The following is a 15,933-nucleotide window of genomic DNA, read 5'->3' as shown; positions in this document are numbered from 1 at the left end:
TGAAAAAGGTTCCTAATTCGAAGTCTTCGCTGTCGTGCCGTTTATTTGACGCTACTGTTGTGTGTAATGGTGGATATTACAGCCTTGTATCTGGAAATGCTCAACAACTGAATCTCTCTTTTAGCGCTTTTCACTGTCGAGAATAGGCTCGATTTGCGCCGCTTTCTCGAGTCCGGTCTACGTTCCTCCCCGAGAAGAGACGGCTGGACGCGTGAGCGGCAAAGCATGTCTGTGACGTCTCAAAATAATGTAATTCTTGCGCGCTTCAGGTGGCCGGAAATGTCATCTGATGACAATCATAGGCAGGCACACATGACGCCTACGGCTCGTAAAATTTGTGGCGTTTTTTTCACATTATTGTTGCGGAAGGGCTTTACATGCTGTGTTCTATAGAAGGGTTTTTTTTTTTTTTTCTTTTTTTTTTTTAAAGTAGAGCAGAACGGTTTGACTATACTGTAGCAACTGTCATGTCAAAGGTCACACATATGTTGGTGTAAATGGTGTTGACGCCATGTTTATGTTTTACTTGTTCGGTTTGCTTTGGCTCATTTAAAAATTTAATTTTGTCTGGCTTCGCCAGAGACTGGTGTTGCTTCTCTTCAAGAAGACTAAGGTACACATCAATTTGACTGGGTGTTTTGTTTCTTGAAATCGATGTTTGCGTTTATTCCTCCCTTTGTTTACTTTGTTCGTTATCTCATATTCTGGTACCACATGATTCAAATATAGATTCTAACGTATAAGTCTGTTGACTATTTTTCGTGTTCTATATGCTACTATGGTTTAGATCAGGTAAGATTTCATCAGTTGACGGTATTTGGTTAAATATCCCCCTAATGCGATCGCACTTCATATCGAACAACTCCTTTGCTACTGCGAGAAAGCTAATTTATGCAGCCTGCTCGATTCAGGCAGGCTGATTTCTTATTGGTTGAAATTAACAATGCCAAGTCCACGAGTCCAGCCGTGAGTTCGGGGGAGGAGCGCGGGCTCTTTTCCCGAACAGCGGCTGGTAATCGAGCCTATGTCGAGAACGACAATCTGTCCGTCCGTAAGGCCGCGTATTCTTTGTAAGACGTCACTGAGACGTGCAGGTTACAATACAGACATAACTAGAGACATGACCAACACCAGAAACCGTGTAAGAAAAACTTCTAGCGCCCAGGGTAAATACGAATCATACCAGACGCTATTGCAGACTTGGTGTAAAGTGTTTATTTTCAGCGCTCTCTACGGTGATTCAACCCGGGCTAACAAAGAAGCCGTGCAAGACCGAACAATCAGATAAACGAAAGTTTAAACGAAATTTTCAAGCAGACCTCCTCTCAGTTTCCTGGAAAACCCAGTACACTCAGACACTGTCCAGCTGCCTGAGCTGTGGCAGTGATAGAAAACACCAGAAACACATCGGAACAACGACTGACTCAAAGGAAACTCAATTTGGCCCGACATCAAATCCCGGGGGGGTACTCCAAGAAAAATTGGGTGGGGATGTGCGGTTTGCTTCCCAAAACCCTTACCGTAAACTTTCGAAAGTAACGAGCCCCCGAAAGTAGCGATCCCCCAAAAGTAACGTCAAAATTTGTGACCGTTATTAAATCCTGAAAGTAGCGAGCTCAACCCAGTGACCCCTCCCAAAGTAGCGAACCCACCCCCCCTCCCTTTCCGGTTTTTTATTCCGTAAAAAAGAGCTCATGCGTACCAACTTTAAATAATGTTTCTTGCTTCCCGAAAGTAACGAGGGTAGTTACTTTCGGAAGTTTACGCTACCCTATTTATGACCAAAATCGGCGATTTTCCATCGCCTATTTATGACCAGAAAAACTAGTTTATACAAAAAACATACCCAGTTGAAGACTAGAGTGCAAAAACCATACTGTATTTATGACCAAAATGGCCACAATCGATGCCCTATTTATGACCAAAATGGCTGAAAACCCAACCCTTTGGGGCCGCACTTACCTGTATAGACTATGTTAGGGAGTTCCCCCGATCATTGAATCAGCCTACTCACGAAAGATTTTTCAGTATGCGTCAAATGAACGAGGGGGGATTAGCGAAGTTTTCAGTTCATTCAAGTGAACAGCTAATAGTTAGAGAGGAATTGTGTCGAGTGACAACGTTAGCTGGAGACACATGCTTGAAAATTCTGGGCATTATGCTTTTGACATGTTTTGAGCGTCACCCACAAAACAACAGCATTATGCCTAAAAATTATGCTCGAGAGGTAGCATTATGCTCAACTGATCTTGGTTATATATGATGACATTTTCCATCCCTGCAGACAAAACACACCTCCATAAGTCAGAAACACAACATTTTATTGCATCAGTTACGACTTTACAAGCAATAAACAACAAGTAATCTGAAGTAATGCCCAAAAGCGCTCGATCGAAATGTCAAATGTCTTATTTCTATGGAACCCTCCATCGATAAGGATACTTCGATCAGTTTATGGCTTTGAAAAAAGCAACCAAGCTTTTGAATATGCTAAATCCTTACTAAAAGCACTTGAAAGTGAACATTTCTCATTACAGTTATTGAATTTTTTCCTTATTATTATTATTATTATTATTAGTATTATTATTATTCTCTTTATGCTGAACAGATGTCCATTATGCTGGCATTATGCTCGATGCTTCGACTACAGCATTGTGCCCATAATGTATCCATAGACCCTAGACAACGTAACTTGACATTTCAAATGTCACTGAAATGTCTAAGGGCTTGTCAAAGGAGTTTTCAAAGGGCTTCAGTGTATGAAATCAAAGGTCAAACAAGAAAGGGTGAGTCTTGCGTCACTTTTTTGGGTTAAAATAAAAAACATGTCTTTCTTTTTCTAATTAGCGGTCAAATTTAGGGCCACGACCGCATACTCGATCCTGTCGTATAATTTACACCCCCTAACGTTTTCGGATGAATAGGTTTAACGCCTATAATATTCGGATAAACATTTATATTGCCTAGTATTTTCGCGAAATTTCGATAGGCACACGTATAACGAAAAACTTCCCCTAAAATTTTCTAGTGAAAATATGGTCTCTCAATGTCCTCGAACTTTCGTGGTCTGTCTGTCATACCGACAGATTACTTGACGAATCATCCTACAACCCGACTTCACACAAAGCCACGACTATAAAGACTTTGACGAGACGAGCGCAACTAGTTTGTGACACACCGGACAGCTTACGTGACGAAAACAGATACCTTGAACGTGTTTTTCACAAAAACAACTACAACGCTGACTTTATTAGACGAAACATTTACCAACCTACTGAAGCTGACGCTACGAACAGGAACCCTACGCCTGTTACTACAGTGACTATACCTTACATTAAGGGCACTTCTGAGACCATCTTGCGGATCCTACAGCCCTACAACATTCGTGTAGCCCACAAACCTACAACTACGTTACGACACTTACTGACCAACGTGAAAGACAGAGACGAACCTAACGACAGACAGGGAGCTGTTTACAAGATCAAATGCTCCGACTGCCAGGCTTCCTACATTGGTGAGACTGGCAGAAACCTTAACACGAGACTGACTGAACACAAACGAGCCACGAGAAATGGTGATGCCAACAATCACATTGCTGTACATCATCAACTGACAAACCACAACATTGACTGGGACTCTGCTCAGTGCTTAACCTACAGTACAAACTATTCTCAACGACTGACCCTGGAAAGCTGGTACACTAACCTAGAACAAACGCCTCTTAACAGATGTCAACAACTACCGGCGCCTTACAAACGACTTATCCACGACAGAAACGAAACCGACAAACGGACTTCTAACAGACCGACTTAACAATACACGGACCAAAACCGACCTACTTGACTAACAATAGATGGATCGAAACCCACCAATGACTGATGACAAACTTTACACGAGTCTTTCAGCCAATACCATCATGGCTATACTGACCAATCACGTTCAACGGACCAGACTTATAAGATCATCGACTGACAAACACTATTCACCTGACTCTGAAGATGACTTCCGCTCAGGTTGTTGAAACGTCAGTCACCAACAACAGTTCTTTTCAGAACTACACTCACCCGGACGATCACACTATACGAACTACTGATACTCCTGGGTTCAAACCATTTACTATCTCCGATTATGTAAATTCAAGTACGAGGACATATGCACAGCAGCTGATTTGTTCCAAAAAGGTGACTGGTTCTTCAAATTTGACTATACCAGTGGATATTACCAAGTGGAAATTTTTCCAGAGCATAAAAAGTTCCTTGGCTGCTCTTGGATGGTTGATGGTTCCTGTAAGTTTACCATTTTTAAAGATCCAAAAAGCTCTGACAAAGCACTGGGGAAGGCAGGGAATTCGTTTATTTACTTACCTAGATAATGGTGCAGGGGCCGATTCTGATTTCTCTGAAGCACAGCGGGTTTCAGACATGGTGTGAGCAGATGTGCGGCGTAGCGGTTTTGTGGCCAATGATGTGAAGAGCCAATGGGTACCAGTCCAATCTGGGGAGCTGTTGGGTTATGTCCTGGATTTACATGCTGGAACTTTTCAAGTCCCCCAAAGAAGGGTAGATGCTTTTCACCAGTTGCTAAGGGATGTTATGGCTCACAAGTTTGTAGTATCTGCACGCAAGGCAGCCCAGTTCACAGGACTCCTGGCTTCCATGAGTTTGGCACTGGGTCCAGTGGTATGCCTTTGGACTAGAAGCTTATACCGGGACATCCTACAAGCTGCTTCATGGGACAGCCCTTTCCAGTTATCTGCAGATGCCCAAGGTGAGGTTGTTTTCTGGGAGAAGAATTTTCGTAATACAGGCATCCGTTTTGGTCTCCTAGTCCGAAGCCTGAAGTTTTGACTTACTCAGATGCTAGTGATTCTAGTTGGGGCGGATTTGCTGTTCAGGTTTGAGAACAAGTGGCAGTAGGAAGTTGGTCAGTCAATGAGAGTAACAAGAGCTCCACCTTCTGGGAACTGCAGGCAACTGGTCTAGTTCTGAAGTCTTTTGCTCCCCTGCTAAGCGGCAAGGAGGTTCTACACAGAACTTTACAATAAGAACACTGAGATCATTCTGTCAATAGGCAGCCGCAAATCCGACCTTCACAATGAGGCAGTTGATATCTATAGGCTGTGCAGGAAGTTTAACATTCATCTAACCGTGGAATGGATCAGCAGGATTTGAATGGGGTTGCTGACGAGCTGTCACAAATTGAGGATTCAAATGACTATAAGCTTGATCCTTCATGTTTTGCTCACTTGGACAAGTGTTTAGGTCCACACACAGTCAACCAGTTTGCAAGTGTGAAGACTAGGCAGTTGGACAGGTTTTGTAGCAGATTCCTCAACCCTGGTTGTGAAGCTGTTCATGCCTTCACTGTCTCGTGGTCAGGGGATTACAACTGGCTATTTCCTCCACCATACCTGATTCCTTGTGTTTTGCGCCACATGTCAGATGGAGGGGAGGATGGAACCCTGTTAGTCCCGGAATGGCACTCTGCACCCTGGTGGCCCCTGCTTATTACCAAGCATGGTACGTGGAGGGAGTTTGTAACAAACTCCCTCAGGATCCAACCTTATGGGGGCATCTTTGTTCCAGGAGCAGCTGCCAGCTGTGTCTTTACAACAGGTGTGCCACCTTTTGGACTACTGGCACTTCAGCTTTGCTACTGTGGCTCCCATGTTGGGACTTAGAGGCCTGCTTGCTGCCTTATGTTATGCATTATTCTAGCGACAAGACACAGCTGCTGGTGATACCTTGGCAATCCAATCATGTCCTTGTTGGCTGGTGCCACGCACGTCATCATGTCTGCTGTTGATTGAGTTACAAGCTTGGTATAGGCACCTATTTGTTTTTACCCAGCTGTTATGGCTTATCAGCTGTTTTGGCTCCTAAGGCCTGTTATGGGCTCCAAGCTGTTATGGCTTCCTTAATCCTTCTTTTACGGACCCAAGTTTTAGTGTGCATACATGCATGTGGATCTACTCCTCTTTTATGGTATGTGTGCTTACTGGATTTGTCCCTGCTCTTACAGCATTTATCATTGTGATGTAAAGTTTATATGAAATAATTCATATATGAACTGCGGTTGTAGATGAAAGTGAAGAATGATCATTGCAGTTAATTTTCCAATTTAAGCAACTGGGAAGAAGAAGCCTGGAAAAAAATCAGGGCTTCAATGGGATTCAAACCCGTGACCTCCGCGATACCGGTGCGATGCTCTACCAACTGAGCTATGAAGCCACACATTGGGAGCGAGGTCAATTAGTTGAGTTCATATCTTCCCGTGAGGAGTGAAATGATGTAAAGTTTATATGAAATGATTCATATATGAACTGCGGTTGTAGATGAAAGTGAAGAATGATCATCGCAGTTAATTTTCCAATTTAAGCAATTGGAAAGAAGCCTGAAAAAAATCAGGGCTTCAACAGGATTCGAACCCGTGACCTCCGCGATACCGGTGCAATGCTCTACCAACTGAGCTATGAAGCCACACATTGGGAGCGAGGTCAATTAGTTGAGTTCATATCTTCCCGTGAGGAGTGAAATGATGTAAAGTTTATATGAAATAATTCATATATGAACTGCGGTTGTAGATGAAAGTGAAGAATGATCATCACAGTTAATTTTCCAATTTAAGCAATTGGAAAGAAGAAGCCTGAAAAAAATCAGGGCTTCAATGGGATTCGAACCCGTGACCTCCGCGATACCGGTGCAATGCTCAACCGCAGTTCATATATGAATTATTTCATATAAACTTTACATCATTTCACTCCTCACAGGAAGATATGAACTCAACTAATTGACCTCACTCCCAATGTGTGGCTTCATAGCTCAGTTGGTAGAGCATCGCACCGGTATCGCAGAGGTCACGGGTTCGAATCCCGTTGAAGCCCTGATTTTTTTTTTTCAGGCTTCTTCTTTCCAATTGCTTAAATTGGAAAATTAACTGCGATGATCATTCTTCACTTTCAGCATTTATCATTGTGTTGCAGCTGCACAACCCTTGGTGGAGGAGGTCATCTTTCCAGCTGAATTGCAACAGCTACCAAAGGCGTTACCAGCTGTATTGGTTCGTGATCATGCTGCTACAACAGTTGTGACTTATCTGTGCACTTATAAATCCTTGAAGTGTCTTCAGTGAATTCTGCAGTGTATTGTGTGAGTTGGGTTCATAAAAAGAGTGGTTATCAGGAGCCGAGTGAGTATCTGGCAGTGAAACAAGTGGTTGATGCTGCCAGGCAAATTCTTGCCAGACCAGCTGAATGTAAAGAGCCATTGTCTTCTGTTCTGGTGCAGAAAGTGATCAGTCACCTTGAGAATGGTAACCTTGGTGACTTCCAGCTGGCAGCCTTGTTTTCCCTGGGGTTCTTTGGTTTTCTTCGATGGGATGACTTGCGCCATTCGTCAGTAGACAGTTTTTATTTTGCTGATTCCCACGTAGCTATTTTTCTGGAAAAACGGAAGAATGATCAGTTCCGCAAGGGGTCAGGGGTTTTTACAGCCTGTTGCAGTACACCCCCTTGCCCAGTCAAAATCTTTGAGAATTGCAAACCACTCCAAAGGTTCTCTGTTATTTTGATGCGTGTTGCATACCAAGAGAGGAGTTCGTCTGCGTAAAGAGGCTATGTCTTACAGTCGGGCAAAGGGGCTGATCAAGAAGGAGCTTGGCAAGGAAGGTCTGGACCCCACTAAGTTTGGAATCCATAGCCTGCGTTCAGGAGGACCTTCTGCAGCAGCAGCTCTCGGTGTGCCAGACAGACTCTTCCAGAGACATGGAAGATGGAGAAGTGAGAAGGCTCGGAATAATTACGTAAAGGAGTCTTTAGACTCGCTTCTACTTGTTACGAAGTCAATTTAGGATGGCTTTGGCATTGTTTTTAATTCTGTTTGTTTATGCCAACAGCTGGCGAAGTGAGAGGGCTCGGAACAATTTACATAAATAATGAGTCCTTAGACGCGCTTCTACTTGTTCAAAGTTAATTAAGGATGGACATTGACATTGCCTTTGATACTATGTTGTTTATGCCAACAGCTTGTTTTCTCATGTTTAGTTACTAGACATTCAAGGAACTCTATTTCGATCATTACATGTCCACTTTTGCCATCAAAATAGTTTTTTGTGCATGTAGAAAGTATGTTATGAGCTGAGTTTTCCTATATTCTGCGCTCTTTGCATTATACATTTGTATGGTTCGGCTTGGCATGGCTCCCAGCGGTGTGTGAGAAGTGTGGTTTTCCGTTGGCTGAGGAGAAGCGGAAAACATTTTTTTCATACATGGCTGGGAGTCTGGGTACAGGTGTGTGGGGTTTTCAGGTCACATGGCTTGTGTAAGGTTTCAGTTTTTGTTTTGCCATCTGCCATTGCCTGACATGTCCCACCCACCCACCCGTGAAGTACTTGTAGAATGTGTTAAGTCAAAGTGAAATTATTCTCTAGCCACTTTTTGTGTCATTGTAAGACAAGTATGTTCTTATGTTAATAAAGGTCAGGCTGTGTGGTTCGGCTTGGCATGGCTCCCAGGGGTGTGTGAGAATCACCCTTTGCAAGGCTGTTTGTTTACTTTTGGCATTGCAAGTCAGCACAGATTTAATAATGAGCGTATTAATTGTAGTTATTATAATAACAGTGACAAAAAGAGACCTTTCATGCTTTCAAAGGCAGTGCCAAATTGTTAGAAAAGAAAAATCCAGGATTTCTGGAGCAAGTGATGAAGTAAGAGATTGAACTCAAAGTGACTGAAGTACTGTAGCTGCTTATATGCAAATGTACAAGATTCCAGCTGGTGAAAATCTACATGTCCATGACTGTACAAATAGTAAGAGAGGGAAATGATTGAAATGTTTCAAGACTACAAACTTAAGGTAGTATAAGTTTTATTAATACAGAATATGTAGAGCCACACATTTTTACTGATTTAATACTATCAAAGAAGTGAACCAAAAAAGTTGCAATAAAACGTTCTCTTGAACCACATCCAACTGGCAAAACTTAATAATATTATACAAGTCATGTACATGTATAGTCACTACAGATGTACATTGCCTGTAATACAGAAACTGCCAAAAACAGATCATTCAACAGTTACAATTAAATATTTTCATTCTTGGCTGATGGGCATTTCTTTTGATTCTTTATCAGTTTTTCAGATTCAATAATTAAAAGCTTCGTGTTATCGAGTGTTCACAAGTGAAGAAAACTGAAAATGTCACTCACATAAAAATTAAATTAAGAATTATGATATTACCTTTGGTAGTCTTGACATCACAGGAAGCCTTTAGTCTTGAACACTGAAAGTAAAGTAAACTAAAACTCAAAATCAAACAGTCTAACCAGGAAGATAGTCAAGAACAATTTTTAGTATTAATTTTTTAAGTTTTGAACAATTATACTACAGATATCAAAAACTTACAATGTAGCAAGTCTTGTTACAAGTGCCCTTTGACACCTTGAATGGTCAAGGAAGAAATACAACAATACAGGAGCTGATTGACTCACTCAACCTTTAAAAATGTAAAAGACCAACAGGTGGATATCAGTGGCTACATGAAAAATGTTCTTGTAAGTATCAACAAAAGAAGTGCACATAACACAATGTTAACATGCCCCAGGCTTTTCAATTTCATGAACATATCAAGTAACTTGGTAAATATAACCAAACATTACCAAATTATTGGTACATATCTATAGTTAACAAATAGATTCCACGTTGCCATGCATCTGTTCAGTAATGAATCACAGCCGACATCAAAATGTGATAAGAGCAAAAAAGTGGCACGTGAGCCAATAAGCAAGTGTGTCACAGATGTCCTTACCACATTTGAGGAAAATAAGACAAAGATAGTCCGGTTAAACTGTCTGCTATTTTTAATGTTAATTCTATTTTGTACTTTCCAATAGGACTACTAGTATTATTCTATCAATTTAGGAAACATGATCTAGCGAATTATTGGACAAGCTAGACTGGAAGAGACTGGAAAATAGGAGGATTACATGTACAAAAAGATATTTTGGCTATGTCTAGTTAATTCTTGATCTCTGAGTTTATATTTATTTCAACTGCAAGTGGTTCATTTTCTTTGGGTTAGCCACATGTACATGTAACTTTTTTCTCCATTTCTCCCTAGTCAACATGTATAGATTAAGTACATGCACAACAGCTAAAATGATATATAAAAGATTTACAAGTCTCTTTCACCATTGTATCTGAAAAAGAGTTTAAAATTATGATACATATAATGTTCGCTCCCATAACTCAAGAAGTTTTACAATAAAGTTCCATATTCGCACACAAAACACAGGCATAGCAGGAAGTAGTCTTCCCTACAGAGGGTCTGTTCTCTTAAATAAATGTATGGTAAATCAGAGACAAAATGGTACAATACAGCCTTAATAGCGTGCTTCAACTAAAAGAGAAATATTAAAACAATTCACCGCTGCATAAATTACAAAGCTGTGGTAATGCATAAAAAGCAAACATATTGCATAACAATTACAATTTCCTCAAATGTGATTAGTGCATAAACTGCTGTATTTTGCTCTAATTAACCTGCAAAGTTGTAATTGGACAGTGTAATTGGACAGTTGGCTGTAATTGCTCAGCTGTAATCAGACAGTTAAATGAGCCAATCATTTTAAGTCCTCTCCACTAAATCCACCAATCACAACATTGATTACAATCACTATAGTAACCAATTCAAGAGGCTGACTTTGTAAAATTGCGGAGGTTTAGTTTCTGGTGATTCTGAAAGAAACTTAACAGCCATTATGCAAGCTGTTCTCTACATTTTTAATTATGATATTTAAAGATGACTATTAAAAGTTCACAATCTTTTTCAAATGAATTTTTACTTTTGTGGGAAATTGTAATTGTTATGATTAATTGGTAATAGGCCATCGGGTTGTCCAATTCAGTCTGTAATCATACTCGTGGTTAACAAAATCGGACACCTACTTCGCGGTCGTCTGATTTTGTTAATCATTCGTGTGATTACAGTTGGACTCCACTCACTCCTATTACCATTAATAATAACTGTAAAACATAATGTGTATACTATTTGGTGGATCAGAACTTCGATAGTGAATAATTTGTTCCAAGTTTCCGTGAACATTGACATCACAAAAACAACTACCCACTGTACTACTTATAATCTCTTCAAACTGAATCCATTAAGAAGAAAGTTGTTTAACAATGAAGCTGATCAAATTCAATACATTCTTCAAATTATTCTTAATTTTTGCCATCAGCAAAAATACTTAAGAGCAGAGTAGATGGCGACTTTCCTAACGTAAATGCAAACCGGTAGAAGGCGGCGGGCATCTGTTTTGGAAAAAGTACATTCGTTGCAAAGGCGGCCATATATTAATCGCTTGAATGTTAGTGAAGGGTGTTTGTGGTAACTACAGCAGTATGAGCATGTTATGGCGCTACGCTAAGATGCTTTTAAACTGCGAAGATAAATTAAATTAGAATTCTATTCTCTGATACGAAATCGAATTTGAAGCAGACCAAGCCGTATTTATCAAGGAATCGTTTGAACGTAATAACGTCAGAAGTATTCACACTGCAAACACAATAGCTTCACGTTAAACAACTGTCCACAGGAGTGTGACCGGGCAAAATTAAACAACTATTAATAATAAAGAATCGTCTCTAGCGATCAAAAATCCACTCATTTTTAGCTCATATTTCTACATATGTTTCGGCAGATATCCTAAATCATTAGAACTCGTCCACAAAGATTGATAACGACCTTTTATGTTTGCCTGAAGGCTACAAAAAAATCTTGGAATGTCTTTGGAACGTTTACCTGATTGATCGACAGACGAGGTATGAACTGAATTCACAGCCTGAGAAACGTTAATCACCACTGTGTTGATGAGAGGGCTGCATGATAACAAGCATGGTAAAAACATGAAATCACCCCATGATTGCAGGATATTAGTAACAGCCAAATCACTCGAGTAAAGTCTGCTCTGTTGAAGAACGAAGCTCACTTCCTGCTTGGATTAGCTTTCCCAGAACTCCCTGGACAGCTTTCGGTTTCCAAATATGGATCCTCCTCGGTATCACATGATCATGACAGTAATAACTGACCCAGAGCTGGACTATGGAATGTAGGACCGTGGACGTATGATAGCAATGTTACAATATTGCTATTACGGAGTAAAATCTATCTGAGACCGCTATCTCAGGGAATGGATCACAAGATTAGTTCTCTTTACTGATCATCGTACCTTTCATTTAATTTCTCCCAAAATTTGAGGCAAATCCAAATTTACTGAGAATCAAGCTGTCTCGTTCCGGGGCTCAAACGGTTGATTTTTCATTAAGATGGGGAACTATCTACAGTTGTTTGTGGATAATTTGCTGCAGACAGTCTCTGCCAAATATAAAACCCGCACTGCTGTGTTGGAAATTAGCGCACGCCCGCTTACCCGTGCGATTGATGGGCGATTTGAAAATTATTAATCACTTGCCCGTTTGGCGAGTACGATTTTATGGCGAGTACAAGTTTTTACTACACTGCCTTCTATTATCCAATTTGATAATAAATTCTCTACTCATATGCCAGTTTATTTGAGATGTTTTCATCTACAGATATAGTCCACATTTGACCCTAAACCACAAGTTTGTGCTTTGCGAATAGACAAAAGCAGCTTCGTATTAGTCACGTGACCGTTGCACGGTAATCAGCAAACACTAGAAAAGAACCTTTTTTCAACAAGGAACTGGGAGCTGCAGCCAATAAAACCACGACTTATACTAAGCTGAAAGTGATAAGGGCCTTACTATTATTAGTCTACGGGACAGACGGTTTAGAGGACAAAGCAGTGAAGCTAAAAACCACCATAAATCGGCGTAAAAACCTCACAGGAACCAAGGAAACACACACCTAAAGCAAGGTAGTTTTATATTAATTCAGACTGTTGTGTAACCTAAGTACTACTATATCTACGGGGACGCTTATTTGAGTGCTCGGGCCGCCTGTGATTGCGATCGGATGAAATGGGAATTTCTGCGAATTTCTATATTTTATTTTACCCAACCAACGAGTCGGAAATTAATAGCACCAGACGGTAATGAGACCCTGCTTCAGGACCGTCCTCTTAACAGGATAATAATAAGGTTTGTGTGCTTTTACTGTATAGGCGGTTTTGGCTTCCGATCCACTAGAAAGAACATTTTTTCAAAAAAGTAAATACTTTGGATTCAGGTATAAACAATACTTTGAGATAATTTTGCTCTAGTTTTTGCCACGATTTGTAACCGAGAAATTTACAAAGTCTTAAGAACTATTCTGTTTCATTCTTACTCTTACTTATTTATGATTATGACTTTTCTACTTATCATCGCTAGCGTTTTCCAGAACAGCTAATTTTCTATGTAAAAATAAATATTAAACTAAGAAACGAAAGATACTAAGCATCTTCAACAACAACATCAAATGTGCCATACGCCAGAAGTCCAGTAAAAAAGGATAGAGCCACAATAAGCGTCTTGGAAACAGCACAATTCACAGGTTTTTCTGATGACAGCACGTTGTTTCAACTTCTGTTTTCATTCATGTTGGAAGGAAACCCATCATATCGACATCATAGGAGAGAGAGAGAAAAAGAGAAAAGCCAATCTCGACTCATCATGATAAAGCTGACCACAGGCAGACCACTCTATGTGTCCGTGGCTAATAATTGTTTTTATTATATGGAGAAGAGTGTTTTGCTGGGAACTAAACCACTCGTAGATTCCATACGCCACTTCATCCGGGACCCGAGTGGCGTATTTTCCGTATGTCACCTTTGTGAGTGTCGTATCGTTCAATGACCTCACGATTCCCGCCTTTTGCTTTTGTTGAACTGGTTTCTCCATATAATAAAAAGAACATTACACGTTGGCTCGAAAATATGAATTTTATGTTCTTGCCACTCGAACATAAAATTCATATCTTCTCGCCACCGTGTAATATCCTCTCTATATGAAACGAACAAAATCCACATGTGTATGAGGGTCATGAATAAAGCTCTGAAAATTGCATATGTAAATTACATCCCTCTCTTGTCTCACCGATCGTAAAAAGTACCCTTCAGACGGCCCAGGAAGTTGAAAAAACACCCCACATGAGTCCATTAACGTTTCGTTTAACTTTATTGGGATATTCAGACCGAGATGTAATTTACATATGCAATTTTCAGAGCTTTATTCATAACCCTCATAGATTCTGTTCGTTTTATAGAAACAATTACTAACCACGAACACATAGAGTGGTCTACCTGTGAGCTGACTTAACCTCATTAGGAACTCAACGAAACCACTTTCCAATCTGATTAGTGACGGACTTCTCTCCTGCGTTGACACAGTTTCTGCTCCCAACGGTGTCTGCTCACGGGAGGCTCAACTGCATACACTTCGGCCCAGATTCCGTATCAGTATCAGGGATATCAAAGCATCAGAGATATATAGTGACTCTCTATTAAGGGTTACCAAAAACAATAGAGCTTGCAAAAAAATATAGTTTCTGACCAAAAGTTTTCATATCATTTGATTGTTTTGAATTCTACTCTGACTGGCGCCTGAGCTCGTCCATGCACTGAAATGCAATTGCTTCGCCGGCTTGGCGCTCGCGTTAATATTGTAGAAGAAGCGTTGACATGATGGAGGTCGGGGTGAACATTTCTTGCTAAAGGAGTGGGGAGGGGTTTAGTTAAATTCTCTATGACACTGTTCACCAGAAGTAACTTATTTTATAACTTTTATAACTTATTTTATTTTATTTTATCCTGTGCTGTGCTATGCTATGCTATGCTATGCTATGCTATGCTATGCTATGCTATGCTATGCTATGCTGTGCTGTGCTATGCTATGCTATGCTATGTTATGATATGTTATGTTACGTTACGTTATGTTATATTAAGTTATTTTATTTTATAGTTACTTAGTTCAGAGGACCAGTAAATGGAATGCTTCATTGCCGGCCCAATATACTTCCGTTATTGAATTGGACGCTGTCCCGAATGATCCCTTGCCGCCACTACGTACTATTGACGTATCTTCTGGCTGTTTTTGTGCCTTACTCAGTTTCTTACTGACCCGTTAAAAATTCCTATTATCTTTCTTCTAATTCTCTTGTCCTTCTTTTCTTTTAAGAACGCATCGAACGTGTCACGTGAGTAAACGGGAAGCCGAATCTCAGAATTGTGCGCTGGAAGTTCACGGTGTCTTTCCCATCCGCGGTAGTGGGATTTTCTCGTAACAATTTCATTAATGTAACCTTAGCTTGCTCGCGACCGTACTGTCACGACCTCGGGCCGATATTTTTCCAGTATGGCCCTCGCGCTTGGTTATATATGTACTGACATTCCCGACGAGCAATACACCGGCTGTAAGAAGATAATGGGAGAATCAGCCTAAGGCAAACGAAACTGGTTTAATTTTCGCCTCCTTACCCCTTCCCCGTTTACGCCTGCAACGCAGGCTGGGTAACCCCCAGAGGATAGTAGCGGTTAGAGGGAGGTGTAAAGTCTTGTAGAACTCGTACTAATTAAGCTAGCTTTGAAGCTTGTATAGCTGCGGGATCACGTGTGCGAGTGCTTTGTTCCAGTGGCTATAATGGCGAGTAGTCGTTGAATTTCCCCTCGCAGTTTCGCTCCTAGAGTCCACGGCTCCGCAAACTAAACAAAGCACTCGCACTTACACAGGCTACAAGCTTTGACGTGGCCTTTTACACTTAACATGTCCCTGCGTGGACTACATTATGAACACTAAATAAATTCCACGGAGCACACAGATCCATCTTATAGCGCTTGTGATTAAGCCAAATCAGAGTTTCAAGATTTAGTGGTGTGCATGCGTTTTTATCCCTAATGTATTCGGTCCTTCAGTTATTTTTGATAGAGAAAAATTTAATTTCTTCTTTTGCTAGTTTTAAAAGAAGAGATTAATTTAGA

At 40.6% G+C, this 15,933-nt stretch overlaps 1 protein-coding gene, 1 long non-coding RNA gene and 1 pseudogene across 2 annotated transcripts in view; 1 reads left to right on the top strand and 2 right to left on the bottom strand.

The window, feature by feature from the left end:
* LOC149112609 (uncharacterized) overlaps positions 1 to 15,933 on the bottom strand; it is a 199,089-nt gene that overhangs the window by 61,218 nt on the left and 121,938 nt on the right. The gene's annotated exons all lie outside the window — the stretch shown is intronic.
* LOC110062926 (uncharacterized) lies at positions 4,121 to 5,680 on the top strand (annotated as a pseudogene).
* LOC110049246 (uncharacterized) lies at positions 7,406 to 12,002 on the bottom strand. The gene is made up of 4 exons (XR_016207530.1): positions 11,799 to 12,002; positions 9,401 to 9,491; positions 9,236 to 9,278; positions 7,406 to 7,439 (listed from the first exon to the last, which is right to left on the bottom strand). It is a non-coding gene; the product is annotated as an uncharacterized LOC110049246 (long non-coding RNA).

This window comes from Orbicella faveolata, unplaced genomic scaffold (genome assembly GCF_042242905.1).
Source record: "Orbicella faveolata isolate gen_17 unplaced genomic scaffold, um_ofav_v1 contig_2, whole genome shotgun sequence".
NCBI classification, from domain to species: Eukaryota; Metazoa; Cnidaria; class Anthozoa; order Scleractinia; family Merulinidae; genus Orbicella; species Orbicella faveolata.
This window is presented reverse-complemented; position numbering and strand designations above follow the sequence as displayed.